Source organism: Cygnus atratus, chromosome 1 (assembly GCF_013377495.2).
Source record: "Cygnus atratus isolate AKBS03 ecotype Queensland, Australia chromosome 1, CAtr_DNAZoo_HiC_assembly, whole genome shotgun sequence".
Taxonomy (NCBI): Eukaryota; Metazoa; Chordata; class Aves; order Anseriformes; family Anatidae; genus Cygnus; species Cygnus atratus.
The window spans coordinates 143,745,878-143,763,245 of NC_066362.1; the positions used below are offsets into that span (position 1 = coordinate 143,745,878).

The window sequence follows — 17,368 nt, forward strand, 5'->3', positions numbered from 1 at the left end:
TGTTCCAGTTATCCATTGAGTGCCCATTGCCTCTCATCCTATTGTTGGACACCACTGAGAAGAATCTGGTCTGATCCTTTTCACACCTTCCCTTCAGCAACCTATACACATTGATCAGATCCCCCCTGAACCTTCTCTTCTCCAGGTTGAACAGGCCCAACTCCCTCAGCCTTTCTTCATGTGAGAGATTCTCCAGTCCCTTAACCATCTTAATAGCCCTTTACTGGACTTTCTCTAGTAGCTCCATGTCTTTTTTGTACAGGAGAGCCCAGAAGTTGGACACAGTACTCTAGATGAGGCCTCACCAGTGCTGAGGAGTGGAGAAGGATTACCTCCTTCAGCCATCTGGTAATGGGAATACACCTCATCTATTTTGAATTGCTCCAGGAGATCGGCCATAATCACCACTTAATAACTTGCACCTTGTTTAAAATCTAGATTAGCCTAGAAAAGATTCCAGTCTTGAAGTCTTGTTATATTTTCTGATGGTGCATTAAAGAGCTGTAGGTTTTCTGAAACTTTTCCTGGGTGTATGTATCAGTAGGCAATGAAGATATTTGCACCTTGAATAATTTAAGATTACTGTGTTCAGTTTTGCCCTTGTTTTCCAGACTATAGCTCTGACTTTTCTAAAATCTTTTCATTTTTTTTCAGCAGAATTATGAAAATCAGGGCCCCAGAGCTGAAGTGTTCCAGTGATAGCCTTGCTAGTGTTTACACAGAAAGTCCTGCCTCTCTTCTTAGCTCTGACTTTCCTTATACTGCCACAGGTCACATCAGCTCTTCAATGGATAGGATAGCTATCTCAATGAAATGCCTATCCTGCTAATTACATACTGTTCTCCTAAGATCTTTTCAATGTCACAACATTACAGTGTCCTATCTGATAAGTGGCACCTGCATTCTTTGTTTGAAAATCTACAACCTTGCATTCAGTAGTCTTCAAAGGTCTATGACTCAGATCAACCCACTTTACAAAATAGTCCACCTCACTCTGCATGACTAACCTGTTCCTGTCTCTATTTACTTATCCAGTAGCTTGTGGTCATCCACTCATTTTGAAAGTAATGATTTTCTATTTTCTCACAGCTGATAGATACAGTTATTGAACAACACTGAATAATGTCTGGAACAAATCTATGCTTTAAATACAATATAAGCAGTGAATGTGTACATAGATTTTGTTTCTCTTGTGATTTTCATACAGGAACCTCCTAAAAACTAAGAATGGCAGGTGAACTAGCCTCCAGAATTATTCTTTCCCATAGAACAGAATACATTGCGGTTATACACTCAGAGTACTCAGTAAGAATGCCTTTAATTTACACAGAATGTATATACAGTCTCCTGTAAATAATGGTGTTGGAACTTAATCAAAGGAGAAACATAGCAACAACTCTAATGGAGCTTTCTCTTTCATTATTCAGAATGTCTTTTCCAGTTATTCTTGCCAAACATCTTATCTTATCCCAATCTGCAACAGGCATTGTATGGAAAATTTGGTGTTTTTTTGGGAGCAGCCTTGGAAATAAAATGGATTAATAATGTTAACTTTGTCTAGTGAACAACTGGCTAGTCAGAGCATTTTGCCGTCACTGCTGAGTTTTCATTTGTTAAGACAAAGGACATGTACAGAGATAATTTGTAGAGAGACTGAAATCCACCAACCATAATCCGTGGTTGGATTATCCCAACCCATGGCATGATGTAAGAGAGATCACCAGTGCAGGAGAAAACAGACTTGCTTTTATTTTGCACAGACCACCATATTCAGACACTTTTGACAACATAACTCCTTGAATTCCTAGTCCCTTGTACTGGGTTTACGTGGCAAGGCTTTGGTAGCAGGGGGCTTCTGTGAGAAGAATCTAGAAGCTGCACCATGTTTGGTAAGGGCCCCACTGCTGACCAGAGCCGAGCCAATAAGTGACGTTGTTTTGCGCCTCTGTGAGAACATATTTAAGACAGGGGAAAAAAAAACACTGCGCCACACAGCATCTAGGAGAGTGAGAGGAGTGAGGAACAGCCTTGCAGGTGCCAAGGTCAGTGAAGAAGGAGGGGGAGAGGTGCTCCAGGCGCAGAAGTCCCCTGCAGTCTGTGGTGAGGACCATGGTGAAGCAGGCTGTCCCCCTGCAGCCTATGGAGTACCACAGTGGAGCAGGGTTCCACGCTGCAGCCCATGGAGGAGACCATGGTGGAGCAGGTGGACCTGCACCGACGGAGGCTGCGGCCTGTCGGGGACCCCTGCCAGAGCAGACTCCAGGCCGGAGCTGCAGCCCGTGGAGAGGAGACCATACAGGTGCAGGTGACCTGGCAGGAGCTGCTGCCTGTGGGGGACCAGGTTGGAGCAGTGTGCTCCTGAGGGATGGACCCCATGGTACGGACCCATATCTGGAGCAGTTCTTGAAGAGCTGCTGCCTGTGGGAAGCCCATGCCGGATCAGTTCAGCAAGGACTGCATCCCATGGGAGGGACCCCACAGCACTGGGGATGAGAGTGACCAAGAAGGAGCGGTGGAGAAGCAGCGCTATAGACTGACCATAACCCCCATTCCCCTGTTCCCCTGCACTGCTCGGGGGGGGGGTTAGTAATTAGCAATAAATCTTACTATCTCCCTATGCTGAGTCTGTTTTGCCTGTCACGATAATTACTGCGCGATCTCCCTGTCCTTATCTCAACCCTTGAGCCCTTTTCATTGTATTTTCTCCCCATTCCTCTTTGAGGAGGGGGAGTGAGAGAGCAGTTGTGGTGGAGCTCGGCCACCCACCTGAGTAAAACCACCACATCCTTTCACCTCATGCATAACAACTCTACAACAGTCCCTGTTTCAGAAATAGTTTGTTATCTTCACAATCTATAATATTTCTTCTTCCTTGACTAAAGGAAAGAATGACAATTTCAAGGGTGAAGCTCAATTCCACCTTCTTTAAAAACGATGGAAATCCTCTAGACAGTGCATTGGATACAAGATGAGGTCCTTGAAAGCTCTTACTTTTTATTGTATACTTCCAAAAGCATGCTTATAAAGCATTAACTTAATTTCAAAATTGTTTGTTCAAGCAGTACACTTTTAATATGTCTGGTCCTAGGCAGAGTTCCTGATGAGACTTTCATGAGTCTAAAGCAGGAAATGTTCAGGCAAATTCAAGGTTAGCTACAGTGTGCTGGGTTATCTTTGAAGTAACAGGATAACCTGCAGCAAACATCATAGTGATGACATGCTGATGCCGAAACACATTTCTCTCCTGAAGAGAGAAAACAGATTCCAAGTTTGTAAAGCAAGCAATCTGCTTGTCTCATGGGCTTTTAAAAAGAGAAATGGGGGAAGGGGAGAGGGACAAAAGAAAGCTCAGCAGATGTTCAATGCCACTAAGGGATAAATCATAAAATATTTTTTTTTCTATGAGTCTTGCCCTTGGTACATGTCCTTCCTTTTCTTCTAGAGTTCATTTTTTACAAATCACAGTGTGAACTGTGGGAACCCTACTTATACTTCAAGCAAAGTACTCAGTCAGCCAACTTCATCTTCCTTCCTTAAGTAAAACCACCAGTGATTCAGAGCACCTTGCCTCATTTTTGCACAGAAATATGGGAACAGCTTTTTATTATCTCTCTCCAAAATGGCTTAGGTTATAGCATGAGTTTCTTTCTCAGAGGTGCCATAGTAATTGTAATTGTCAACGATTTGAACTGACATTGAAAAAAAGTTCATTAAGTAGAATTTCCATTCATTAATGATAGATGAGAACAGCAATAACCAATTCTCTAAATACTATAAAACTAAAACAATCTTCTCTCAACTACTTTACTATGAAAAGGTTGAAAGCAAAATAAAGAAAGTGGTGCATGCTAACAAATAATTGCTACAATCAGAGACTGGAAAACAAAACAAAATGCCGGATAAATCAGGTCTTGCTCATCTTTAAGGACCATATATTATGCCATTTGCTTTTTCTTAGTATGATTTCTTCAGGGCAATGGGGAGTTCCATGTAAAAAATCAATAGTTCAATCTGGCCCTATAAACACCAAGTAGCGCAGCCATCTACAGCATTGTGACAGATTCAGGAGAAGATGGATGAGGTTCTCTCCTTGAAATTCATTCTCTGAAAGCAGAAAAATAACTCAGGGGTGGCATACTAAGAAGAGAATAGACTTAAAAAAAAAAAAAAAAGGAAGGAAGGAAGGAAGGAAGGAAGGACGGACAAGAATTTAGCATAATTAGAAAAGTCAAGTATATTGTTTACTTTCCATAGTGCATTACCACTTTCCAAGTGGTTTCCTCATAACCTTTCTCAAGTGTACTTTGTATCACCCAAGCCTAAAGTATCACCAAATAAAACAGCAACTGTGATGAACATAGCTGTTGTGCTGCCTCATAATAACACATCACTAAGGTAGCTCTGGCTTCCATGTCAGGGGAGAAAACAGCAGCTATTTTTAAGGAGTTGTGGCAGACCAACATATGTGCAGGTAGACAAGAGATATGACTGCACTGATTTGAATGTTTAAGCACAGACTATCACTCCTCCCTTACCCAAAGGTGGAAACACCTGAAGAAGTCACCAATTGCTCAGGGGCACTATGAGAGCTCTGGACATTACATTTTCTCGTGAGGTCCGTATAGGACAGCATTCAATGCAGTAAAATGCATTATACTATTAAAGAGGTGCAGGAAATGTTCAGTCTCAGTGAAACTCACATTTAGGTGAAAAAGACGATGATGATCCCAGTTTTTTTCTTAGCCAAGCAGAGAACAAAATGGACACTACCATGATTGTCTTACCAAACCTTCCCAGAGAGAAGTGCTCATTAAACTGTGATCTTTCCTAATTACATCCTCATGGTCTGAGATGTTCTGTACAATCACTTCAGAACTGCTTACAAAGAGGTGATGGATTACAACTCTGTGGCCACTTTCCTCCTTCTCTTCCTATTTAATGCTTAAGCATTGAATACAGTACTGATTGTTTTGTTTTGTTTTGTTTTTAAGAGAAAGAAAAAGTTACCCTTCAAACTGTATAGCACATTACTGCATGTTTCATGTGCTCACAGAAAACTGCAGATACTTTTATGAGTGGCTCTTAAGCACAATGGCATATTTCTGATAATATAAAACTTCAGGATATGACTCACAATAGAGCCATGCCTGGTAGACATAAGAGAAATGCTTAAATGCCTTCTTGTGTGCTCAGAATCCTGCTACAGTCACAGCGCTCATTGCACCTGCAATGTCAGACAGTCTGCAGACAACCAGAAGTGCTGTAGAGTGTCTGAAAGAGCAGCTATACTTACTTTTCTCTCTGGGTTGCAGAAGCAGAGTCTTGTAAAGTAGTATTGTCTAGGCTGTAATACGCAGAGGCCAATCCAAAATGCATAAATATAGGTCCATTGCATCCTTTAATTTGGCCTTGTTGGTCATTCACTTGAATACTCCATGGACATATTCCCCAAAATCTGTTGTGAATGAAAACCATATCTGGTTTAGATGTCCACAGGAATTTTGTGTAGGGGAAGAATAAGCAAGAAATGCAAGATTTGATTCTTTATGGAATAATGTAGAGTAACAAAGAAGAGTCAGGGAAATGATACAACTCTGCATTCAAAGTCACCCTAATGAAGTAGCAGTGTACAGCTGAAGAGCAATTGGAAGGCTACTCTAATGTTCATTTGGCACAAACGCTGTCTTATCAAAATAATCAAACTTTGAGAGCACTAAATGGACATCTCACATTTCTGCTCAGCTCCAGTGTAATCCTTTAAATTGCTCATGCTTGCCCTATAATGGCAAATGCAATCAAATAAATTAATCTTATTTTCTAATGTAATTTACCATAAACCAAGTTCCCTTATAGCTTCTGTGCTACAACAGTATCCACATGCACAGAATATCCTTCTGAACCTGCATGTGACTTTGAGCTAGTGTCTTGATGTTACAAATGGAAAAAGTAAATTTATACTGACCTGTAATTCAATGAGAAATGGCACAAACTGTCTCCTGAAGGTCTATCAAATTGCGTGTGTGTGTGTGTATGTGTGTATGTATATATATATTTGTATATATATATGTGTATATATATATATATATTTGTTGTTGTGGAAGCCTTTTAATAAGCAATATTAATACACGTGTGGGTGTATAGAGGCAGACAATGCACGGGTATTTGGGAATTTTTAACAAAGTGACAATTCAGTGCTAAATTAAGTAAATTCAACCTCCTAATATTCCATATTTCTTATGGTACAAAAATAAGAATTGCCATACCACAAACAACCAGTGGCCCATTTAGCACACAATTTTCAGATTCAGGCTAAGTTATTTAGATGTACTTTCCCACCACTTGCTGATACATTGTACACTATTCACGGCGTTGTCTGCATCAGTAGACTACACTTACATCAGCTGAACACACTGCTTACCCTTCAAGTACAGTCTAAACAAGTCACAGTGAGTTTTCAAGTTATCTGAAGACAACATTATAGGTAGAGATCCGCTTTCACAAGACCTTGACATGATAATAATGAAATGCTGTCGATAGCAATGGTGTAAGAAAATGTTCTGCCTTTCTACTCTGCTCCTCAATCCACTACTTTAATGGGTCAACAGTTACAAAGCTTTCCAGATTAAAGGAACTGCTGTAGCTACCATGGAGGGGAGCAAAGACCGGGCTGAGGAGACAAGATTCTTCTAATCAGTGTATGTATGGAGCATGAATATTTACATCTTATCTCCTCTTGTTTCACAGTCAACAGAAAAAAACAGAAGCTTCAAAGCAAGGACCCATCTCAGAGACATCTCATGCTTTTCACAGGGCTGCACAGTGCCCAGCAGGAGGCTGGATTAGCTGACTTCCAGAAGTCCTTTACAACTCAACGTTTTCTTTGATTCCTTCTAATAGCAAAGTTTCTCACCATCGAGCATTATCCTCCAGAAATGCATAGTGCAAGTCCACAACCGGCACTAATGGATGATGAGACATTCTGATAAGAAAATGCAATAAAACCTTTTCCTTTCTAGTAGGAGCCAATATAACACTAGGCATTAAGTCTCTCACAATGGTCAAGAACTGAATTGTTCCATCTATGCTGTGACATCACACACAAAAGCACATAGTTCTGCAGAAGGCTATAAATGTTGCAGCAATAGACGGTCTTGTAGACTGGACTTTTAATAGGGAAACAAGGAGAAGAGATGAACATTAAAGTTTAAAAGTTCTGCTAAGCAGTCAATAGGGGACTTCCTTTGGAAGTGACTGACCGCTCTTCCAGAATAGGTGCTGTAATAGGTGCTATAATAACCGATTTAGAGGAGGAGAGCAGTGTAACGTAGACATTTGCCTGATGTAAACTTCTGATGTCCAAGAGATATGATTTATCTCTCCTAAATCTTAGTTACATAAGTCTAAGTCAGTCATCTTCCGTTCCTTATACTTTGAGCAAAGAGAAAGAGGCACCAGGAAATGGTGGCTTATCACACATACTTCTGTTACCTTATATGAAAAGAAGTTTTCTCTGAAGATGTTTGTTTCTTTCTATTTACAGTACTTGGAGCTGCCTCAGGTAGTGAAGAAGTTAAATAAATGTTATGCATCTAAAATTGGCAGGAGGGAACCCCAGCTGTTGAGTCTGAAGGTGGTCTGTATACATGAAACAACCTAGCAAATGTGGTGATTATGGAAGTGTGTACCTTTGTCATGAAAGATATTTGTCTAAAAAAAGACAAATTCCCACTTATGCCAATGCAAATTTAATAATGTTTGATTTCTGTTTCAGTTAGTAGTTCTGCATCCAGATATGCATAGAATAAGATTACTTTTATTAAAAAAAAAAAAGCAACACAATTTTTACTAGAAACAAAGTATCTGCATGTTTATGCCTCAAATTAGCATTGCTTATCAAGTCATTCTCCAGAACTTGTTTATATAAAGAAATTGATTTTTTTTTTTTGCAATAATGTTGCTTTGACTTTCCATGTTACATTTTATTCCAGCAAAATGACATTTCATTTTACTGATGTTTGTTTAGAAAGATGGCAATGAAACAAATAAACAAACAATTTGGTTTTGGACTTGAGTCACAAATGTGTTTTATGTCTCAAATGCAAATGCATTTTAACCCCATGACTACCTTGGCTGAAGAAGAGAAATTTGGGGGGAAACCTAACAGCAACCTTCCAGTAGCTAAGAGAAGATAACTGAAAAGGTAGAGCCAGGCTCTTTACTGAGATGAATAATAGGAGAGCAATAAACAATAGTCACAAATAGAAACAGGGGAGGATCCAAATGGATATAAGAGGGGGGAAAAAGTGTTTTATTATGAGGAAAATTTAGCATTGAAACAGGTTGCCCAGTGAATTTGTGGAGTTACTGGCTTAGTCGGCCTCTGAGACCCAACCTTAGTAAAAGTTCTTAGCAACCCTATCTGAACTTAGCGTTGATCCTGTTTTGAGCAAGGAGGATGACCTAGAGACCTCTCGAGGTCTCCTCTAACCAGAATCATTCTATGACTTCACAGTCACAGGCCTTACATCATGTTTCAAAAAAATCTCCTGATTTAAATGAACCCCCCAGCAATTATGATGACATTTCTAGCTTTCTGTTTCCACAGGATAGAATATATGGATGCCTTGATGAAAAATACCTCTTGAAGTTCCCATAAAGGGAGAGGTGTTTTCTGGCTGACCAATAACTGGAAAACACGTATTCACTTTCTCTTTTAGCAGAATTGCTCTTATAAAGAATCCAAAATAAATCATAAGGATTTACTGTTACATTTGTAAACATGTTAAAGGGAAGAAGAACACTATTGCTTCTACTGTGATAACGTTCTTCCTTGAAAGGAAAAACCCAGTATAAAACAAAGCCTGCTCTGGAACCTGGTTAACTTGATGATAATAATCCCTTCAGTCCGTAAGTAAATGGCTAAAGAATAGCAGCAGACTTTCTGTTGCTTTTATTGACTTTTTTGCTGTGCACAATCTAGCTTGCACACAGAGGCAGCTTTTCACTTTATCTTTTCTCTGTACTAATGTAGTGGAAGCCATTGTACAAATTACAGCTGAGCTCCTTAAGATCATGATTCATAGTTATGGGCTTTGTCAGTGTCTTTAAGTAATTTAATAAAGTAGGAATGGTGTAGCTATTGGATTGAATGAACGGTGTTCAGATAAGGAAAGTTCAGCTTTTAAAGATGCATCATGCTACTTTATCTAGCAAAGAACACATGTTGCGTGTAAGAAAAAAGGTAAGATTCATAAATGTTTCAGGAGGTCAGAATTAGAGAATAGATGTAGGAGGGGGATACTGTAAGGGAACTTTATTTTGTACTTTTTTTTTTTAAAGGAATCAGTATTGGTAATTTGGTAATTGAAGGATATATTTTCTTTCCTTTACTTTTTTTTTTCTTCTGTCCTATTTCTTCCACTTACCTGTGAGCGTACTATTTATTTATTTATTTATTGCTTAGTGGCAGCCAGATGGAAAGCCAGAGGATAGATGGTGCAGCTACACTATCACTTAGCATAGTCCATGGGAAGCTCTGTTACACCAAGACTGGCCCAAGGATAGAGCTGGAGGTCCAGTATTCGTCATGCTCCCCTCCTGCATCACGGAGAGTTGTCTCAAGAGAGAAGAGAAGTCTTCATCACATATGTAACCTAAGTCTGGTATTACCACTGAGAAATGAAAAATGGCCCATATTTGTTTATATATGTATTTGTGTAGATACATAAATGTATGTGCATATGCATATTTATATACATATTAGTACACACAAACATATATATGCATATTTGAATAGAAGGTTGATTTTTTTCTACATGTTTTAGTATTAATGTTAATTATTTTAATGCCTTCTTATGCAGCAAAGAATAAACTGTAAGGGATGGGGTATTGTATTAAGAATGCAGCACTCTGGAGGGTCTTCAAGCATTGGAGTACATATTCAGCATATTCACCTGGCCTCCTACAAGTCTGGCCTTCCCTTTCCTCCTCCTATAATGATTTGTTGAGAGACAGTAATAGGATTTTGACCTTTCACTCTTCCCACACCTTTGGTGAGGTACAATGCAGAAAGTTTCGTCAAAAGTCCATGGAAAGGTTCCTGCTCCAATGCACAGTTGCCTCCTGGTTAATCAAGATTCTGGTCTCGTGATATCAACCACATTCGTACAGAAAACTAAACTGTCTTAAAAATGTCCATATTAATGCTGTTATTATGGGCCCTATAAGGAAAGCATTTAAGTCAAAATAGGGGTTGTAAACAAATTAGTTTTGTTTCAAGGATAGCTTGAGGGCAAAAGCATTATGAGTGTATTAGTAATCTTTTAAACTACTCACTTATCACAATCTTTCAGTGGGTTCAAATGACTGCTGCATTTAAAGTAATCAAATATTTCGACTGTTTAGGTTGCTTATACACAGTTATCTAAAGTATTTTGTAGATTGATGAAGGAAAAACAAATGACACAGTGTTGGACAACTGAATCCTTGTATTTCTGATGTCAGGTGGCTAAGTTAAGTCCCTCACTTTAAGCCCTCAAAAAACAGCTTTTCTATAAAGTTTTGCTAAATATTTATTTTTTTTCTAAGCTATGACACTATTTCAGCACCAATGCATGGCAATACTCTTTTGGCAATTAAAAGGGTTTTGCATAATCACTGAATAGGTATTATTATACCTTTTTTAATCCACTGAACTTCTGTAAACTTCTGTGTCATGTCACACAACTTTATTTTGGACAAATGAAAGTTCACCGTTCCAATTTTAACAATGTATGACATTTGGTGATTTATCATAACTAAAGATGAGTTCTCCTCTGTCAGGCTAGAACAAACATAAAGAATGGCACTGCTTAACATTTATTGCCATAAGAAATTTTACACTTGATAGAAACAATTTTGAAAAAAATTAATTGTGATAATTTAATTATTAATGATTCCCTCTTCCTTTTACAGGGAGGAAATATCAGCTCTCTGGAAATCAGCAGAGAAAGAATAAATTGTGACAATAACTCTAACAGGAAAAACACAGTCAAACTCTTGGTCAGCTTTTCTAAGCCTGAATATCTACATCTGAACAAAGTCATATTAGACACCTACAAGAAGAACCTGCATTTCCTCTTTACTCCATTGGCTTTTAATGTCAACTCAGCAAGCTTGAAAATTAGATATTTTTTTTTTATCATTTAAACATCATCTCAGGACAGATATAAATTACTTGTTTTAGGAATATAGTCCCAACAAACATTACCACGTTTATTTTCTCCTCTCTCTGGAAGACAAGCTTCCCTTTGGACAATTCCAAGGTTTCTGCAGCAGCTATAGGTTAGCAATGCAGGTCTTCAGAGTCCTGAATGACATGTTAGCTGTTCACCCTTCAGAGATGAGCTATATATACTGTGATGCTTCAAATGGATTTCTGAGGAGAAAGAGGGTCAGAACAACCAAAACATCACAAAAAAACATGGAAAACTGAAGAGTAAAAAAATATTTTCCAATTTTTCCAACAAAAGAACTATGAAGTACTCATTAAATGTTCAGACAGGAAGTTCCAAAACAAGAAAATGGTTGCCTTCTGACACAGAACATAAGTATATTTTGAATGTCATATAAGTTCAAAGTGGAATCAGAAACAGTTGAATCAATTCAGGGAAAATAATCCACTGGGGTACTTTAAATATAAACAGTGTTCAAGCCAAGATGACCCAGTACTACCTATGCTCAGAATTTGGAACACCATACTACAAGAAAGGTTGTTGTTTCCCATCACGTTTCCCTAATTACTAACTACTGAATGCAGTGGTGGAGGTAGAATAATGAATATTTAGCTTGACCCAATTCTTTTACTCAATCTCGAGATCGAGGGAGGATAAATGGATAAATAGGAGCATGACTAAACCAAGGAAACTGCCAGTAGTCTCAGCTCCCAGTGCTCAGTGACCTTCTCACAGCCCTGAACTTTGTCCTGACTTGTAGGTACTATTTCTTCATCTGAAATTGTGCAAAGGTTTCAGAATTAAATGCAATTACTTTAAAAGGATCAATAATATTGTAAGACATCTCAGAGTACAGAGTGTGCCTAAAATAAATTTTTAACTTCTTTTTTTTGGAGGGGAAGATGTTTGGAATAGGATTGGGCATATGTTCAAAAAATATTAAAGATGTGCCTGAATCAGATTAAGTGCTAGCTCTCTGGGTCCTAATATCTTGGCATGTTGCCAGATAGCAATCTCAGTGATTGAGTCATTTTGTACAGGGAGACTTTCTTCAGATAATGCCCAAGTGAGTCATGAGATCTAATCCAGTTAAAAAGAGTCATGAGGTCCACAATCTTAATTACATTTATGCTACTAAGCAGAGGAATGCTTAATGGAAAAAGACAAGAATAACTCATTTTGAGCCCCTTCCAATGGAGCCAGAATAGAAACAGCATTGCCCATGCCTGAAAGCATGAATTTGTCTCTCTGCAAAGTGTTTCAGTTACAAGGTCCACAAGCATTGGAATTGTCACAATACCATTAGTGAAATTAGAAATGTGGGGTGAGGGGTGTGGAAGATGCTGGAGCTGATGGTCTTCCCAGAGAGTGTGACCTCTGCTGATCTCACTCCGACTGATATTCTCTTAGATGAGTTCAAGTGACAAGATAAAACAATTTCATGACTGCTAAGTTCAGATAAACATAGACTCAAGCACCACTTTTTGTTATGCATACAGGCACGAGCCACATTTTCCTGTGCTAATGAAAGAGTGGGTTTGTTTTCTCTGTCAGCTGGACATAACAGAGATGGAGTCTTACTGACACAGTGTAAGCAAGGAAAGGTCTTTATTCTGCTTCTTGTTAGAATGCATTTATTTATACAAACTGCCTCATATTTTCATAGTTTCTTGAAATCTTTGTCTAAACAGGTATTCATAGATATAGTATTTTTGAAGTAAATATAAAAATACCACACTGTCCAAAGACACTTGCTAATTTATCTGCTATGGCCTAAAAAGGAGCTTAATTACTCTTCATCTTTTTAAATAATCACATCTATATTCTAGAGTTCTTGAGTTTCATATATGAGAGGTAAATTTCATTCTACACATTTTCCCCGTTGTTTTATTTGCAAGAAAACCATAAAAAATGCTGAGGAAACAGTACAAGTCATGTGTAAGTAAAACCTCAGCAGCCCATCCCTGTGCTGGGATGAGACACAGAGAGCAGCAAGTCAGACTGCCTGCACATATTGCTATATGGGCATGGCTATGCATTAGCAAGCAGCACGGCACAGCACCAGAGTTACAAACAGGGTATGGAGGAGCCTGTGCTCACACACCTTGTGCAGGTCAGGGGGTACCTTAGGGCTGCTCCAGCTCCAGGTCCCAAATGCCCATGAACAGCCAGAGCTCATCAAGTGTGCTCTCAGAACACAGCTGTCGGTGACACTTCCATTAGTCATGATGTGAATATTTTCATCTTTAAACTCTTCAACTACAATGTTTAACATAATTTCTTTACTGCTCATTTCTGCAACTAATTAAAAACTGGTGATCATTAAAATTGGATAAAAGATTTCTAATTTACTACTTCACACCTTGTCTTGACTGAAAAGGAGCTTTAATGCCTTGACATAACTAAATTGGTTGTAAGTTCCAGACTGCTGAAGCAAGTCTTCTATAACAAGATGATCTGTCTTCAAGTCATTTTTGTCTTGACAGTTGCAGACAATGATTTCATCAAGTCTAGCATAAAAATGCCCTATTTTCTTCCCAAACGAATCCTAATCTTGTAATCCAGGGGAAAAAAATAAGCATGAAAAGGTAACACTTCAATCAATGAGTTTAAAAATGTTTCAATGTATAACACCCAATTTGCTTTGAATAGTTTGTAAGAAAACACCACAGATAATGAAATAGAGGTCATTAAGTCATTGATATCATCTTAAAGATCACCTTTAACAACTAACTATTTGACAAAAGACTCATTGATCCAGATTTAAATTTTACACACCACTGTGAAAAGTATGTACAGATCCACATTTTAGACAATCTTACTAAGCCACAGGCATCCAGAATTGAGACTAATAGAGACAGGAGGAATGACAGTCATCAACCTGTTTGCTATCCTGTGTGCCTAAAAGACTTATCTTGCAAGAGTTTTGCAGGAGGATTTGGCCTCCTTGCCAAAGAGAGCCTGCAATAGAGCCAGGAATGGAGCCTATTTCTCTCAGTCTTTACGGAAAGAAGTACAGCTATTCACATGAGAAAAAGTAACAAGGATGCAAAAGGCTTAAAGATTAATAAAAATAAAAAATGAGTTAAAAAGCTTGTAAGAGAAATCTCTCTAAGCAATCTCCATTTTGGTCTGCTCCAGCAAATTCTTTTTTTTTTTTTAACTAGCTATTAAAATATAAAATGCCTTGTGAAATATTTTCATAGTCTCCTCACAGCCCCTTTCTGAATTTGTGCCAGCAAAGCTATTAGCAGTGATTGAAGGTGAGACAGCCAAGATGAAATTCTCTGGAGAACAAGACAAGAGACACCTTTCTGCCCTCAGCCTATCAACTATAATGAATGATAGGCACAGTGCATGACAGGGACTGAAATAGGAGACTGACAAAGACGGGCTCAGGAGTGCTTCAGAATAATTCATTCAGTTGCATTTGGCAGCAGCAGGTCATAATATTTTCGTGTAGCTATGCTGTCAGAGCAGAAAATAAAATACAGAATGGCATTTGCATGCTGATCCTGTTTCCATCAAAAAGAAAGGAATACTGAGTTAAACAAATGCTTAAGTTAAATTTTCCCTTCTGCTTTCCACTGTCCGTAAGCACAAAGGGCAGTATGAGACAGCTGCATGAAGCTGAGGAAGGAGCAAGGCCTAATTAGCAATGTATTGATTACAACTGTTTCTTTTCCTTTCTCCCTCACATGATGGTCCACACTAGAAAAACTCAAGGCTCTGCTCGCTGGCTAAGGTTGGAGTCTTTAACTGCATCCCTGTTGAAAGAAGAGTTGGAAACACAGCACCACCCTTGGAGAGTAAAGGGAACAGAGAAAAACTGAGGTCAGATCCCAAGGTGGAAATCAGACTCCTAGAAGCAAACTTGCCATCCCATCTATGATCCCACAGCTGTCACCTCACCTTACAGACAGCAACTCTCCATCCACACTTCACCTGCTGAAATCAAAGCCCCCAGGAACCCAATGCCTCCATGCCCACATGGGCTCACAGGTACAGTGACTTGTCACAGCTGGACAGGGCACTGCTGAAGCAGATACATAACTCCAGCCTGAATTTGGGAAACCCACATAACATGGTTGGTAGTGAATTTCTGCAAGGTGCTGGCAAAAGGGATGGTGGAGGCAAACAGTATCAGCAGATCCCAAATAATTGAGACAAATTCATGGACAACAGGTCCAGAAATGAACCCTAAAAGCAGGGCTACCCTCTAACATCCCTACCACAGACATTCTGGATGGCCAGGAGTCTGAAGAGTGGGGACTGGAGATCAGGCTCCCAGTCCAAGCCCTGGGATACACCTTCCCCTGTCAAACCTAGTAGGGCGTTTCCTATGTTATTCAGGGTTCTTCTCTCTTTGTCTTTGATAGATTTGAGCTAAAAAATAAAATAAAAAATAAAATAAAAAATAAAAAAATGCCTATTTTGTGATGCACGGTGCAAATGTTATACAAATTCCCTCCAGTTTAATCCCAGAAATGAGAACATTCATCTAGGATATGGAAAAAAGAAAATTATTTTATACAGTGACATTAACAGGTTCAAGCTTTCATTCTTTACTCCCTTTACTCATCACAACCCTAGAAGCCATTCCAAAAGACAGATGACTATCTGCTGCTCCTTTGGAAACATGAGAATAGTGAAACGAAGCAAGCTCTAGAGTTAAGCAGAGCACACACCCTACTCTGAGTCTTGTTTGGGTGCATCCCGATATTATAATGGAGAGTTTTTATAAGAGAGGAATAAAATGGTTTTGCAGAAGAGACTGGCATACCCTCTATTTAGTGGGTGTTTTTCTTAAAGATGGGAGATGTGGCATTGAATTCCCACCAGAGAGGAGAGAACTTCTGTCCATCACGTCACAGATGACTGTACCGGACACTGAGCTTACCACCAGGAAAGAGGAAAGACACTTCCTCTGGTGGCATCATACAGCCATGACCCCTTGCTCTCTTTAGAATAAAAATGAGCACAGCCACTTACTTTCAGCAGTTTTGTCCAAGGAGTCCCCAGAGAAGAAGGGCACTTTTCTCAGGCACAGGACCGGCTGTCTCAGCAGGTTTTTTGTCGGTCTCTTCTTCATTGCTCCCCATTCTCTGTACAGAGGTCATCACCATTCAGACTGAGTTCTGGTGGCCATTTTAGGAACTCAGTATCTAATGTTCTCCAGGAACGTGGCCCTCAGTCCAACCCCTTGATAGCAACAGCTAACAGCAAATCCCGCCTTCATCCCAGTAATACACTGACTAGGAAGATTTGCAGCTTCCTTGCTTTGTTCTAGGCAAAAGGGTAAATTATGGCGAATTGCCCTGCAGAGAAGTGCTTGGGGGTACTGGTGGATGAAAAGCTCTATGTGAAACAGCAATGTGCACTTGTAGCCCAGAAAGCCAACCGTATCCTGGGCTGCATCAAAAGCAGCGTGGCCAGCAGGTCGAGAGAGGTGATTTTCCCCCTCTGCTCTGCTCTCTTGAGACCCCAGCCAGTTAGCTTGGAAAACGTACAGAGGACAGCCTTTCTACACTGATGCAGGGATGTTATGAGGGGTTTGACTCATGGTTTTGACGTGGGTGGTTAAAGTTCGGTATGTGTTTTCCCCATACTAAAAAGAATGAATGAGAAAAAATGACTGGTCACCAGATATTATATGGTGAATATTTGAACTTTTCAAGGCTTCTGCAAACCACAAACTCCTTGGGTTCATTCATTAACAACACAGAAAATATGCTTTAGACTTGTGAGTTACTAGAAATTTGACACTTTAGACAAATTCAAAAAGGGATTTTGAAGCCTTATTCTTCAAACTAAACATTGTGTAGGATACACAACTAGGCCAGCCTCCTTTAAAATGATTTAAATACAATGTAATCCAAAAACTTAATATTGAGAAACTGTGATGAGCAAAAGCATATGTTTGGGTTTGGATCGATGCATTATTCATCCCAGGTATTTGTTGGGTCTATATCTGTGCTCTGTTCTGAAAACTGTGAAGAGCTGCAACCAGATAATTAGCAAAGTGGCAAATATTCAGAGTTAATCTAACAATTTTCTGTTCTTAAAGTGATTGATTAGGAGCCAGTTCAGAAATGGATAGATGCCTGAGGGTAAACTTCATATACAGAGCAATATTGCTCTATAGAATAGGAAAC

At 39.2% G+C, this 17,368-nt stretch overlaps 1 long non-coding RNA gene across 2 annotated transcripts in view; it reads right to left on the reverse strand.

Moving 5' to 3' along the window:
- Positions 1-16,724, reverse strand: part of LOC118253608 (uncharacterized) — a 107,373-nt gene extending 90,649 nt beyond the window's left edge. For both annotated transcript variants that reach the window (XR_004780472.2, XR_004780471.2), the window contains exon 1: positions 16,206-16,724. This is a non-coding gene — a long non-coding RNA (uncharacterized LOC118253608). The remainder of the gene's footprint in view (positions 1-16,205) is intronic.
- Positions 16,725-17,368: the final 644 nt, after the last annotated feature.